The sequence below is a fragment of the Lepeophtheirus salmonis genome, chromosome 2 (genome assembly GCF_016086655.4).
Source record: "Lepeophtheirus salmonis chromosome 2, UVic_Lsal_1.4, whole genome shotgun sequence".
Classification (NCBI taxonomy): Eukaryota; Metazoa; Arthropoda; class Copepoda; order Siphonostomatoida; family Caligidae; genus Lepeophtheirus; species Lepeophtheirus salmonis.
The window spans coordinates 30,589,262-30,603,669 of NC_052132.2; the positions used below are offsets into that span (position 1 = coordinate 30,589,262).

Genomic DNA, 14,408 nt, shown 5'->3' on the forward strand with positions numbered 1-14,408 from the left:
TAATCGTCTGTTACAGTATCACAACTATAAATACTATTTACATTTTCAATTGCTAGTGTCCATCTTAGACACGCACTCAACCAATACTAAGTGATACAATCACAGAACCATCTAATAAGGATTTTTAGTACATAATCTTATCTTTCTAACATCCTCTAGCGTAGACAAATAACACTGATACACCACGAGATACATGTTACAAAAGGCCTCTATTGGAAAAATAATAGATTTTATTTTTTACTGCATCTATTATAATAATTTAAATATTCAAATATTGGAATATTGAGTTGGTAAGCAAAGTAAATAAAAACTGGGAAAATAAGAGTATTTTTCCGTAAAATGGAAAAATAAAAAAATAAAAATATTTATATCATTCAAATAGAACATCAATTGAAAACTTGAGTTTGTTAAGTAAGTATACATATTGTGCTTAAAATAAATTGTATGTGTACATACTTTTTAGACAAAATTCGACATTAGTAGGCAACTATTCTTTAAGTTCCTAATATCCAATAAATACAACAACATTCTGAACAATCTGGGAAATGACATACCAAGCTATAAATATTAAGTCATTGCAACTAAATCACCTAAGGAAAGACTGGCTATAAATTTTTTAAAAGGATTTGTATGAGACTGGTCAACAAATTTTTAAATTTTGATGTATAATAAAATAAATATATATATTTTTTGGCTTTTTTAACAAATTATTTAAATAAATATTTTCCAACCTATATTTATGAAGAAAAAAATTAGCAACATTCAAAAATACAATAGCATAATTTTTATAGTTATTTGTCACTTTTTTCAAAAAAAAACACATAAAAACATTGGATTTTTCGTACTCAAGTTAGTTATAAAAATATTTTCCAATAAAACTGCACACATTTTTTCATTAGTGTAAGCAGCCAATTTGGCGAAAAGTTGTTATCAGAAAAACATTTTGTCGAAGAAAAATTTGCTAAACTGACATTTGCCTAATGACTATTTGGGAACATTTAGTTGAAAAATGCATACTTTAATTCCATTTAAAATGATAATAGAATAAATTGCTCATATTATATACATGTCATATAGGTAAATTAATTAGTGTTATTTTGTACATTTTTATTATTTAATTATTAAAATTTAAACACAATACAGTAACATGTGGTTCTAATCCTTTATCTTTGTAATAGTCTATATAAATTAGATGATAAACAAAAACCGCAATGCTAATCACTTCTCCGTTATTAATTAATTCTCAGGTGCTCTATATTTATCTTAACCGTATTGTATTTTAAATTTTGGTTTTCTTTGCTCAAGCATTCGTGAAAATGTGAAAACACCATTATTTATAATGAATAAATGAAGTTTTTAAGCTTAATTCTATGAAATAAATATTTGAGGTGGGAAAATTTGACAATGAGAAGCCGGTTAGAACTTAATTAATTTGTAAAACTAATATTAAATGTTAAATATTCAACAATAGTCCTTCAAATAGGTAAAGCTTTTTGGAAAATGTCGGGGCATCAATCTTGCCCTAATTAGGAGTTATAATATTTTTTTACTCTTTGATTACCTGAACATTCTGAACTGTACTTTGTTTCCTATTTTGAGCATATTGAGTAAACATACGAAATTTAGTTCCACATCAAATTTGAATTTCTTTAACAATATTGACTTTTGTAATATGTTTGATTTAATGTTATGTTAATTAGACTATATTATGCAAATCTTTTCCACTGATGATTGGCAGCGATAAATTATTAATATGTATCTATTTAATAAATAAGTAATATAACAAAAATAAGTTATACATTTTAATAGTCAACTTCGCCGAATGTCATAATTTGACGAAAAACAAGATTAAGAACCAAGCAACCGACTTAAGGTTGGTTAACTGCTGAGTGACAATGAGTATGCGCTTCTTCGTTTTTTGTTGCGTGCGGTTTTTCCTTCACATAATTTTGTTTTTATTTAATGTAATTTTTCAATTTTTATAAAGTTAAATGAAGGGGGAAAGAAAATATAAGAAATGGATAGTTAATTAATAAAGCAAAGTTAATTTGCATGTATATATGGATAAATATATGAATCTTTGAACCAAATAATGAAGGTCTTTTAGATCTAAGACTAAACAATGTAGTCAATATAGCTCTCACAGACTTTTAGCATGTAGCGGCAAGAGTCCATAAAGGGTGCACTGTAATTAGGATGATGCAGTTGCCCCGAAGTCAGAATTTTACAAACAAATAAAATAACACAAAAAAAGTTGTTTTTTTCTTCTATATTTCATCCAATTATACAAACAAATAAAAAAAAAAGTTATCAAAAAAAAACAAGACAAGTAGCTCTGACATAGATGGAGGGGTTAACACTTCCTCGATTAGGATGATCAAAAAATACAATTGGTTCCCTATCACAAATCTTAATGGTGTCTATAGGTGTTTTCTAAAAGTTGATTTCTCAAAAGTTTCCACAGTCCGACGTCCTGATTCCCTACTACCATCAAATGTATGGTTAAATGATATTTTAAGCTACCCATACTTCTTATAAATTTTTCCTTCTTGCAAATCAACAAAAAAAAAATTCTCAAACACAAAAGGCCCCTTCCCAAAGTTGATCTATTACCCTTCTCTATGAGATGCGGCTCCATCACAAATACTAAGTTTTATCTAATTTGGTTAACGGTTACCTATAGCACAATTGCAATTTCTAAAAACGTATGAAGCCAAACTTTTTTTCTGTGCGTTCTTTTAACAACATGTATTTCAATAAAATATTTTTTTGAACAAAAAAAAAGATTAAGATGTTTTATAATCTTTTTTGTGACTCGAATTGTTGAGAGCAATAAGTGATCGTCCCTAGACTGTTTATTAAATATAGACATTACTGAACTTCAGTATAGAAAATAAAAAGAGTAGAGCCTTTCATCCTTCTTTTCTTATTAATTATCCCTTTAATCTAATATAAATTTAAAATTCAGAATGTAAATAGGGTATTTATATTCAAACAAGAAAAATAACCACATTTATAATGTTGCAGTCCATAAATATAATATGCTGCGATAACTTGAAAACGTAAAAGAACCTTAGAGTAAATATTCTTTTCCGTAAAGAGTTCCGTATTCACGAACATTGGATTGTGGTAAAAAGTAATAATTAAATATAGGAGTTATTGAACATAGTTCTACTATCTATAATTGCTTTCAACAGAATGTAATTATTTTAAATTCAATAATTAGGCTTTTAATTTCAAATATAAACGTGTCAAAATGAATTAATTAACAATTGCTTATTTTTTGTAATATTTTTGGAATGTAAAAATACTTACAGGATTGATAGAGTGTAGGTGAAGGCTTGGATAGTGGCATTGTTCCCTAGAAGGTTAGGAAACATATTATTTTAGTAATTCTACAATAAATTTTACTAAAGATATTGACGACATCACTAGGATTAAGTTTTGTTGATATTCTCCGTAAAAAACGTATGAAATACGTAAGAAAAAATCCGGAATAAGTAAATACGATCCCATAATTATAGCATTTCATTTACGGGTGTTGAAAGAAAATACAATATGATGTTCCTCTCTTAAGAGGTTTATTTAAATTTTTTTTTATAAAATTTATTAAGCAAAAGTTTATAGCAAGTATCTTTACATCAATTAAAAAAAGGAGACGAAGGGACGCAATACGCTTGTAAATCTTGACTGTGCATGACACAGACTTAACCATTTAATATTTTAAATTAGTTAAATATGATTTGTAGTACCGTTATCCTCTCAAAAAGCTTGTTGAAAACGGAAAAGACCCTCACCACCAAAAGTACAAATTGGGCAGAAACGCTCAAAGGCTTATCAAAACAAAACCGACTTTATTCAATTCAAACCCACGTGCAAGAAGGCTGATCGTGGTGTGTTATCCAGTCTTAAGATCGATCAAAGAGTAGATGTGGAAGTCCTTATAATGTCAGAGGTCCACTTTTGACCCCAGCTAATAAAAAGACCCATTGCCTACGATTTCAAGGATTACCAAAGAACCTCAGGTCATCATCTGGAGGAATAGTTATCTTCTCTGATGTATAAATTGGACAGTCGACGAAGTTAGGAATAAAAATAATTATAGATAACACTATACACTTGGAAGTCAGTCAGCCCTTCACAACCATCAAAAACCATGCTATGCTTTTAATCTTGTTCTTCAAGGTTATTATCTTAATAATGAAAATTATAAGGAAAAATTAAGATCATAATCCCTACCATGTCCTAGATGGAAACTACGTCACATAATAGGAAGGTCCCCAACCAAGCCTCCAAATATGTACAGAAGTGGCTTGATGAAAATATCTTATGGCTTAAAACAATGTTACCTCTCTACAATAAAGATTTGAACCCATTGGATTATACTTAGTAGAAAATTCATTTCAAAGCCTGTAAACGACCTCATAAGAACATCAATGCCTTGAAACAGCTTGTTAATCGGCAATGGGACAGAATATAATTATTTTTAATCCAATAACTAGGTTTTTCATGGTAGTAGTTGTATGCTTAAAATATAAACCTTTCAAAATGAAGTTAGTGTACCATGTCTTAGCTTTCATTTAAAAAAAGAGATTTACTTCAAGTGAATAAATTGATACGGTATAAGTAGATATATATATATTTATACATATATAGTTATGAAAATCTGGTATATTTTTTAGATTTCCCGTTTTTGAAATTGGTAATCCAAAGAATGAATTTACTTTTTTCTCAGCAGTTGTTATTATTATATAACTCTTTAGTAGTGAAATTCCTTTTCCACAGCACATAAAACTATCATTGATATATACGAAGCCAAACATAACATTAGAGTTTGTTCTTAAAAGACGGAGAGTAGTCTTAAGGATTTGTTACGGAGTTTGAATGGACTCAGAGTAGAATTGTGGATCGATATCCGAGAAATTCTTGCAAATTTCCTTCTTTATTACTTTTTTATCCTTCTAGATCGTCACAGGTGATTGTAGCTGTGCCCCAATATAACGTCATGACAGCTAAACTGATATCCTCAAAATTCTTCCAATTCTCTAATTTAGAATGTTAATTTTGAGGTTTTTAACATACCTCAAAATTTTCAATTTTCATCACGATATATACAATACATGTACATGTACATCCACGATAGATGTGACAACCCGCCTTATGTGTAAACATTAAGTGTACCCCAACACCTAGTAATGAATAATATAAGCTTCTTTTTTTTAATAAATATTAATATAAATGTAATAATTATAACAAACAACATAACATTAAATTTATTCGAGATAAACAGAAACTACATTAGAAATAATAAAATAGGATACGATGTGCATTGAACGTCGATACATTAAAAAGATACGAAGTTGTGTTGATTTTAGAAAATTGTTCCGGCAGATTAACATTAATATTATTTTATATCTATGTATCAGCAGGGAGTACTTTAGTACTAGATTCTGCATTATATTTTATACCCCTTCATATTTAAAAAGTTCTTTACAATTTTCTAGTAAGACTAAGTGTATTGGCTATTTTATTTGTGTGAGAATTATGATTGATTTATTTATAGTTAATAAAATTTTGCCAGAAAAAATTAAAATAATTATAATATTACTTTCAACAAGAATCCTTTTGACTCATAACTGGTAAGAAAAACTCCATTCTTAACATTCTATGGTTGAATAGAATAGGTCGTATTCACTATGACCTTGATATAAATATACAGTGTAAAAAAATGAGTATTTGATCTCTTGTCAATTTTGTATGTTTGCCCACTTATAAGGATTTTCGGTGAGATTGAGGTTCGAAGACTGGGCAGGCCACTCCATGGCCTTAATGCACTTCTTTTTTTTAGTTACTCCTTAGTTGCCATGGTCGTAAGTTTTGGGTTATTGCCGTGATAGAAGATCCATTTTCAGTTTCCTGGCCTGACGTAAGGAGCTTGCCCCCCAAGATTTCCCCGAGGATAGTCCATCCTCCCTTCGTTGTGGTGATGTAGTTAACTTCCCTTTCCAGAGAAACACTCTCAAAACATAATGTTTCCATACCCATCCTTGACAATTGGGATTTTTCTTCTTCCACTTACTTTTTTATCGTTCATATAATCAAATCACTATTAAAATAGACCTTCCATTAAAATTATAAACCGTTCTTTTCTTTGTCATGGGCAAACTTACAAAATCGGAAAGCCATGGAATACTTATTGTCTCCTCCGTAGGTCGTTTTTCATTTATTATCATAATTTGTAATTGCTTATTAAATATAATACTTAACAGAGACGGAGTAACGTCAATGCCATAGTATTTAACTTTCAAATACCATTGGATCATGCTTGAGCTGCGACCAGATTATGATTATCTATCCATGACGATGTCAATAAATGTGGTATTGTATTACTTTTAGTATTACACTAGTTTAGATTTTTAATAACTTTACTTATTTATTTATTTATAAATAGGAACTTAATTGAAATTGATGAATCTAATGGTTGAAGCTTTCAATTGATTTAACAGATTTACTTTTATCTGATAAATTATTTATTTTTGTTCCGAAATGATTTTGGCTGTTCATTTCATCAGAAAGAAAAAAAAAAGAAAAACAAATTGTACATATTGTACAATAAATTTTATCTAAATAGTTATTAAACTTGTGAGATTATTTTACATTTTGCTGTCAGTATCCAAGACAAATGTTTCTTTTTTTTAATTAAAGTATTTACAAAAACCGCAAATACATGTCTTGGATTCTTAATTGAAAGTAATGTGTTTCTTATAGTATTTACTTGAAAAATTTTCTATAATGTTTGATAAAGATGAATTGTAGTCAAGTACATGGCATCTGTTGTTCTTTTGATCCCAGCTCTATCCATGGCATCCAAAAATGAATTTAAGATATAATGTGTCCTAGTTTAATCGACATAAATATAATCATTTTTTGATGAAAAGACCAATTCAGCACCACATTTTTGACGGAAAGCATTTCCTTATGCTAAAAGCCGCTGACGTAATAAATTACACTTTATATTCTGGTAATTTCATCTAAGTCTGTAATTTCTATATGAGAAATCATTCACAAAAATGTTTTTGAGTCATCTTCAACATTTTGTAAAGAAGAGTTGAATGGGAAAATTTCTTTTAATTAGCTCAATGTCTGCTACTCAAAAAGTAATTACCACCACCAAATTGGCAATAACATCCGAATCTCCTTTCAATGGGGGCTTAATTTATTTCTCTGAGTAATATTAACTTAACATATTTTAAATATAGGAGATGAGTCCTATGTCGATTCTTTAACTGTTTGAATTGCAGTTTGAAATGTTTCATTGGATAAACTGTTGCACTAATGGGAGATTTTTTTTCATTTCAATAACTATTCTCAGATTGAAATTAAATATTATATTTGTGTTTTTTGATCGTTAGAAATTGGTTTTCTACTGCCATTCATTAATTTTATATGAAAATATTTCGATGTAACTTTACCATTCTCCGTTATTTTTACCAAAATAATTTAAAACCTCTGTTGTCGATTCACAAAATTTTTAGTGATAAGTTAGCTTCTTTTTATTTTCTATAGGATGTGGCTAAATTACTATATTAGTCAATTTATGCACGTATTTGATGCCCATACTTATTAAAGATAGGTTTAATTCCGTCTAACTTTGCAGTATAAGTAATTTTGTTATTTTCCAAAGATGGGATTCGTCGCCATAAGAAATTATTATAGAATTTGTTGAAAATTGCACTTGGTCAAATATGAATATTTTCACCCTATAATTTTAAAAAGGATTTTTAACATAAAATGCCTTAATTGAAAATTTATTTAAGTATATTATATTTAAATTTATCCATAATATTGTCTACTTTTATTGAATCAAATATAATTGAAATACATTGAATGAACTGAAATAATATTTTTTGTATGATAACTTGTAAAATATCAAAAAAAGTGCTTACTCCTTCTCTAGAGTCCTCAATAAAGGTATACTCCGTTAAATAAAAGTTTCGAAAAATATGGGAAGGTCTCTGCCTGTATATCGAACAGCGTGCACTATGTTCAAAACAAGTGTAGTTAAAAAGTCAATTTTAAAATTAGCTGTATGTTGACTTGAGTTAGCGATCATCCAGTCGTGTAGTCACATCCACCCTGTATTCATCTTTAATTCTTTTAGTCGTAGAATAAATGCTGGCTCGTTTCTTTTCCTTTCTAACAAAGAGAACAGTCCGGTCTATCCTTTTCTGGATTCGATTTATTCGTGAAGAGGCTCAGAGTCACCATCTTATAGTGAAACCATTTTTGTTTTGCGTTTGAAAAAGGGTTCTGCATGACTGTACGTGGGTTATAGTCATTAGGGTAATCCCAAGACCCACCGTACCCTAAGAGACTTCTCTCAAATATTAATTTACCAATTATATTCTGAGTCTTTATTGACTTTTTTTTATCTCTTTATTTGGGATTGCCTCCAGTTCGATCATTGAGGGAGTAAAGGGTCGGAATCTTATCTCTGAAGATTATTTTGGATTCTTTTGAGTGTCAGTCCACTTGATTTAAAAACTTCATATATACTATTAAAACGACAATTATAATTAATAGGTTCATCAGTTTTAGGAGCGGTAAAATGTGGTGCAAAATTGAGTTCCAGGATCTACTCATAGCAGCCCAATGACTACTTAATTTTTTCAGAAGCGTCGTGACTCCGCCTTGACCCATAATTATTTTATCATCAAATGAGTGATTTGTTCTTGAATTAAACGAGCTTCTTATTCGGGTGGCCCAAAAGTCTTGACTCAATTGCAATCGTTTCAAACACGTCAGGTTCAATGACTTCCACATCACCTCCACAGGACCCCTCCATACCTAAGTCATCAATAGAAGAGTTTTGTCGGATTTCAGATATGTAAGGTTTTGGATCATTCCAAATTAATTGTTTTTTGATTCACAGGTGTGTATCGAGCATGGCAAGTATCTCAATAAATGGATAACCCTGGAAAGTATGTAGACATTCCACACTTAAATTTTATCTAGTCTATTATGAATAAAGTTTGCCAAGAATTTGGATGAGCTTACTTATGTTGTTATGAGGATTTTTTCATTCTGTTCGAACGAGGAAGTAATATTATAAGTTATCCCCAATAATTTTGCTTCTTTTATTTCTTTAAAACTCGTAAAAGTTTCTTTAATATAAGCATTCAACTTTCTTCACAACTATACTTTTTTCTTTACTTATTTCGAGACCGGAGTTGTTTTGAAGTTATCCATTACTTCTAGTAGAGTGTCAATTGAGTGCTTGATTTCAGTTGGGGTACCTGTGAGAAAGATGGTTAAGTCGTTTGCATATAGCTGAGCCTTTATTTTTCCCATATCAGAACTCGTTCCTTTTATTATTTCAGAAGAAGATATTTTTAGTTTAGACCATTAACTGCCATAAGAAATAGCGTTGGACTCAAAGGACTTCCTTGGAGACATCCACGGTCAATTTTATAATGTTTTTTTTTCAGCAAGTCAAGAGAACAGTGTGATTGTCGTAAGATTTTTGAGATCATGTTGTCAATCTTAGGGAAAAACTTGTACTTGGAAAATTGTTCACTGATATATTTATGATAGTTTGTGTTGAATGCACTTTGAAAGTCGATGAGTAAAGTTAGGTTGTCCTCTTTACTGTTTTGGATTTGGTCGATTGCATCCTGAATTGATCAGGAGATATGTTCTGCCAAACGGCCCTTGATAAAACTTTTCTGATCACCCCGATGTTTTTATGTGATATTGTTCTCCATTCCTTCAAATTTTTCTCAAACATTGTAGGTTGTACTCAGATGTCCTAGGTTTTGAGTATTCCATACCTGGACCGATGATCGCCACTTTTGACAAAACTTCGAATTTTTTCTTTTTACTTTTTTGTTTTTCCATGAAGTATCTAGTTGCTTCCTTTTTTATGTCATTCGGATCATCTTATCTGGCATTTTTCAGCCAATCAGCTCTTTTCGTGCACATATTTAACGGAGTATTTTCCTTAAATATTTTGATCCTCAAGTTTGGGTTTACTTCTTATTGTGCACCCATATTTTTATAATCCAGAAGCTCTTCGAGTGATTCATTAATGGCCATTGATTTCTTATTAAAGCCTTGTAATCATTCTCATCTTTCTTAATTGTTCTTTTTCCCTTTGCTCTATCCCACCCGTTACGAATTAGTACTCCTTTGCTAGCTTTTTCAATATCGTGTAATTTGGAGAGTAGATTCCAACTTTTAGGTTGTCTGAAGAATCTTAAATCACCTTTTCTATCTTCTTAGTTCGTCTTAATATATGTTTTCTTGAAAATTTGAACAAATATTCAAAATTCATTTGAGATAAAAGTTTTCAAATTTCTTCTGTGCAAATGATGTACAATGTTTTGTCACTAAAATCAAGGATTTAAAAGGCTTTAGAGCAAGACCAATCTCCAAAAACACTAAATAATTGTCATCATTAAAAAACATAGCCTTAGAAATATTATTCTTACTATTTATTACTCGAAATTTTACACATGTGAGAAACTCTCGTAAATTCTCATACATATACATATTTTTTAAATATAAGCTTCATTTACATAATTCATTCAATGAGTTGAATACCCATAGAACATTTTAGAACTATTTATACATCAGTGCAAATGATGTGTATCGACAAAAAATGATGTAGCACAAAGCACTTATAACAAACCAACAAATGATTACTTAACTTTCACTTCACATTTAAAAAGTGGGCTCATAACTTAATGTGTTTCACTTTTTTAGATCGATTTTTCCTTACTTTTATAACAACAATTAAAGGAAAAATTGCGACGTTAAGTTATGAACCCATATAAATTTTGAATAATGCCTATTAAATATGTATTTTGTGTACTTTAATAATAGGCATGTTTTGTATCTGTAGCAATTGGAATTTTATGTACATGTGATTCTTAAAATATAAAACGAATTAACATACTATGAAAAAATAGAAAATTTAATAAAATTATATGAAACAAAGACCATTGTCGACGTATAATTGCATTTACTATGTAATAAGACATTTTAATACCTAGAAATATATCTTTGTACATAATATGTACATTCTACGTACAGGTATTTAATTAAATATGGTAACTAAGTAAAATTGCATAACTAATTGCAATTTAATCAACTCTTCAAATAATATTTTACTTCCATAACTATTAATACTATTATAGAGTATTTTTCAGAAATAATTTACATTATATCTTTCATATCCTGTTGTGAAGAATGAGGTTTATAGCCTTGGAAAAAAGTTGGGCCATAGATTTAGTATATCAAACATCTAAAGATGATCTTCAGATATGTCTATAAAGAAAAATATAGAGCGATTTAAGGCTATGCCACATGTTTTTGGGGTAGGGTCGTAAATTTTTTTGTTCTACCGACCGATATTATTTTTAAAAAATTACGAACCAAAATTTATTTTATCTATTAATCATTGTACATATTTATCATTAATTACACAATGATCTTATTGCGAATGTAGATACGGAAACATTTTTTGTCTTTTACTTATTCTGCACAGAAGTCCCAAATAAAATATATTTTCACGGATAATATTTATAAAAAAAAAAAAAAAAATCAAACGTTCTTCAGTACGCGGTGGTTGGGGGGCTTTCTTTTTAAGTACTTGCAATCAATAATAACTCGTTTTGTAATGGTGTAACAAAAAAAAAACCCTTATAACCGTCTGTTAGTGAATATCTTTTTTATTAGTGAACTGCTTAAAAAAGAAACTCAAAAAACATTTTTTTTTAAAGGATAGAATAATTTTAAAAGTGGAAACACAGTAAAAATTTGATACATCATTACTTTTAAAAACTTCAAAGGACTCCTATATGACTCTCCTGGCTTTGCGACAGAGCAATAATACCCGGTGTGTAGGGTCCCAATTTCAGGTAATTCTATGTGTGTCATGTTGCTTTATCGCACGACCTCTCACCAAGAAGTTTTGGGAAGTCAAGGAAGGCTTCCTACCCTTTAGTTATCTGAATGAGGTGAGTTGATCAGAAATGAATACTTTTTCATTACTGTATGTCCTTATAATTTAGGGGCTCGTGTGGACCTAATAAATGAAGGACCGAGGGGAAAACAGAATTCAAAGAGCGCACCATTTTGGCCCGGAAAGAGTCAAAAGTCTTCATTGTTTTTGTGAGTTCTAATAGACCCATATAAGTTATTTTGTTCAGCTGATATCCTGTCTACATAAAGAAGTTATTTTTTTATCCTTAGAGTCCAAATGTCCTTGTTTTTCAACAGCCTTGAAAGCCACGAGTAGTTTAAGGATTCAGTGTTAAAACATCCTAACCCCAATCGTGAATGGAGGCCTCAATTCTACATTTTGATATGTACGGTCTTGTTTTATTCCAGAAGAAGTTATCCCAAATACAATCTATTTTTCGACTAGTGCCTTCGTTAAATGGAAGGAATATCAGCAGATATATAACCTTTGGAACAATAATTGTATTACAAACCTTAACTTTGTCTATGAAAGTCAGCTGGAGGGATGAGTAAAAATTCTTCAGATTTTCTAATTTTGAAATGACTTATGTTTCGTTTTTTTTCTATAGCAGCATTTCCCCTTAAGACATCAATCTTTAAGCCCAAAAGAGAGAAAAATTGTGAAGCCTTCAGATGTGGAAAACTAGCTCTGAATACATCCTCATCAGACGTAAGGACCTCTGGTCTGCCGAGATTCACTCTTAGGCCTGAGTCATCTTTAAATTTATCTGATGTTTGGAAAGTTGTAATTACAGAATGGGTTTAGCTCTCTGGAGTACCCTCAAGGATCAGTGCGAGGTCGTCTGTGTACTAAAATGATTTGTAAGTTTTGTTTATGTATTTGAGACCTCTGGGCATTACTCATTAATTCCTTGTGTAGGCTATTGGCCACTAGAAAGAATAAGGAACAAGCAATCTCCTTGTCTACATAAATCCTCTTGTATTATGTAACCAAGAGGAGTAACCTCTTATCCCTATTTTGCAGGAAGCTCGACAATGGACAGTTACAATCATGTGGACTTATCGGGGGTGGAGGGGGGAATGCAAATGCATCTCTGTTTAATTGCCGAAGTATAAAACTATGAGAAACCGAGTTAAACCCTTCCTCAAAATATATCAAACATACAGCAAAGCCTTTTTTTCTCATTTTTTAATTCTCTGAATTTTAAAACCTGGATAGATCAAGGAATGGTTTCGGCCAGTCTCGTTTCCATGAATCCTTTCTGTTCGCTCGTAGATTTGCTTGAGAAAACTTTCATCAATCTTATATTTAGTATGCCTGTCATTATTTTATGTGATTAGTTTAGTAGAGTAATTGTTTTATAATTACTTATCTCTAAAACGTATCTTCCTTTTTTAGGGAACAGCACCAAAGTTCCTGAACTATTGAAATACGTAACACCACATTCATCAAAAATCTCCTTCTTGGCACCCTCAAGAACCAAAGCTAAGTAAAAGCGAACGTCCGCCTATGTACATAATCCCTTCTCATAGAATCCCTTGTCCCTATTGGAAAAAAAACTCGGAGAACCAATTTTCAAATACCTTAATAGAAGACAAATTTGTAACTCCATGCTGATTAGGTTGCGTTGAATATCTACTATGATAATATTCCGTGAAAAAAAATCTTCATGTGTTTTTCAATAATAATAATAGGTATATACTAATATACTAACTAGGACTTCATGAATAAATCATGTAGTCCTAGTATACTAATATGATTAAAATTTTCTCGCCCAGAATGATATTGTAATATGTTGTCACGCAACCTAAATTGCTTATTTTATAAAAAATCCTTAATAAATATTGAAAAAAAATAGATCAAAAAACTATCAAAATCAACTTTTTTTAAATACAATTTTTTTTAAATTAAAATGTAAGGTCTATTCTATAACTTCAACTAGGATATAACGCAGTTGAAGAGAAAATTTAAAAGAAACATTATCTTAAAACCAAGGTACTTTATTTTACTCTATTTTTTAGTGGTCATTTTTATTTATTGTAATCAAGATAAATTAATAAATATTTCATTTTTCAAGCATTGAATTTTTGTATCAGTTTTTATTTACTTTGATTTGCATTTATAAAGGTCTTTCATGCCAAAATATGGCACTGAATTGTAGCTATACACTAAAAACTTGATATTTTTAAAATGTCTTAATTTGTACTTATAGATTGAAAGTTTTAATGTTCAATTCGTGCTCTACAGCATTAATGACACTAATAAATGTGGGTTTCAGGCTGCGCGCATAAATGTTGTTAAATGGCGCAACAAATAAGATATACTTTTTTACAGGATTCATTATTGCAATTGCTCAAAAACATTTATGTTAACGAAGTATATATTTATTTCATCAATAAATGTGTAACATCTTCACATCCTA

The 14,408-nt window shown here is 30.1% G+C and overlaps 1 long non-coding RNA gene across 2 annotated transcripts; it reads left to right on the top strand.

The window, feature by feature from the left end:
- The first annotated feature begins 5,424 nt into the window (after positions 1-5,424).
- LOC121113684 (uncharacterized) lies at positions 5,425-14,070 on the top strand. 2 transcript variants are annotated; one of them, XR_011779016.1, is made up of 10 exons: positions 5,425-5,639; positions 5,849-6,207; positions 6,270-6,378; positions 11,784-12,020; positions 12,075-12,174; positions 12,256-12,371; positions 12,431-12,533; positions 12,594-12,846; positions 13,010-13,325; positions 13,385-14,070. It is a non-coding gene; the product is annotated as an uncharacterized lncRNA (long non-coding RNA). The 2 variants fall into 2 exon arrangements; XR_011779015.1 differs by lacking the exons at positions 11,784-12,020; positions 12,075-12,174; positions 12,256-12,371; ... (2 more) ...; positions 13,010-13,325; positions 13,385-14,070 and adding an exon at positions 6,452-7,898 and having other exon boundaries at positions 5,486-5,639.
- Positions 14,071-14,408: the final 338 nt, after the last annotated feature.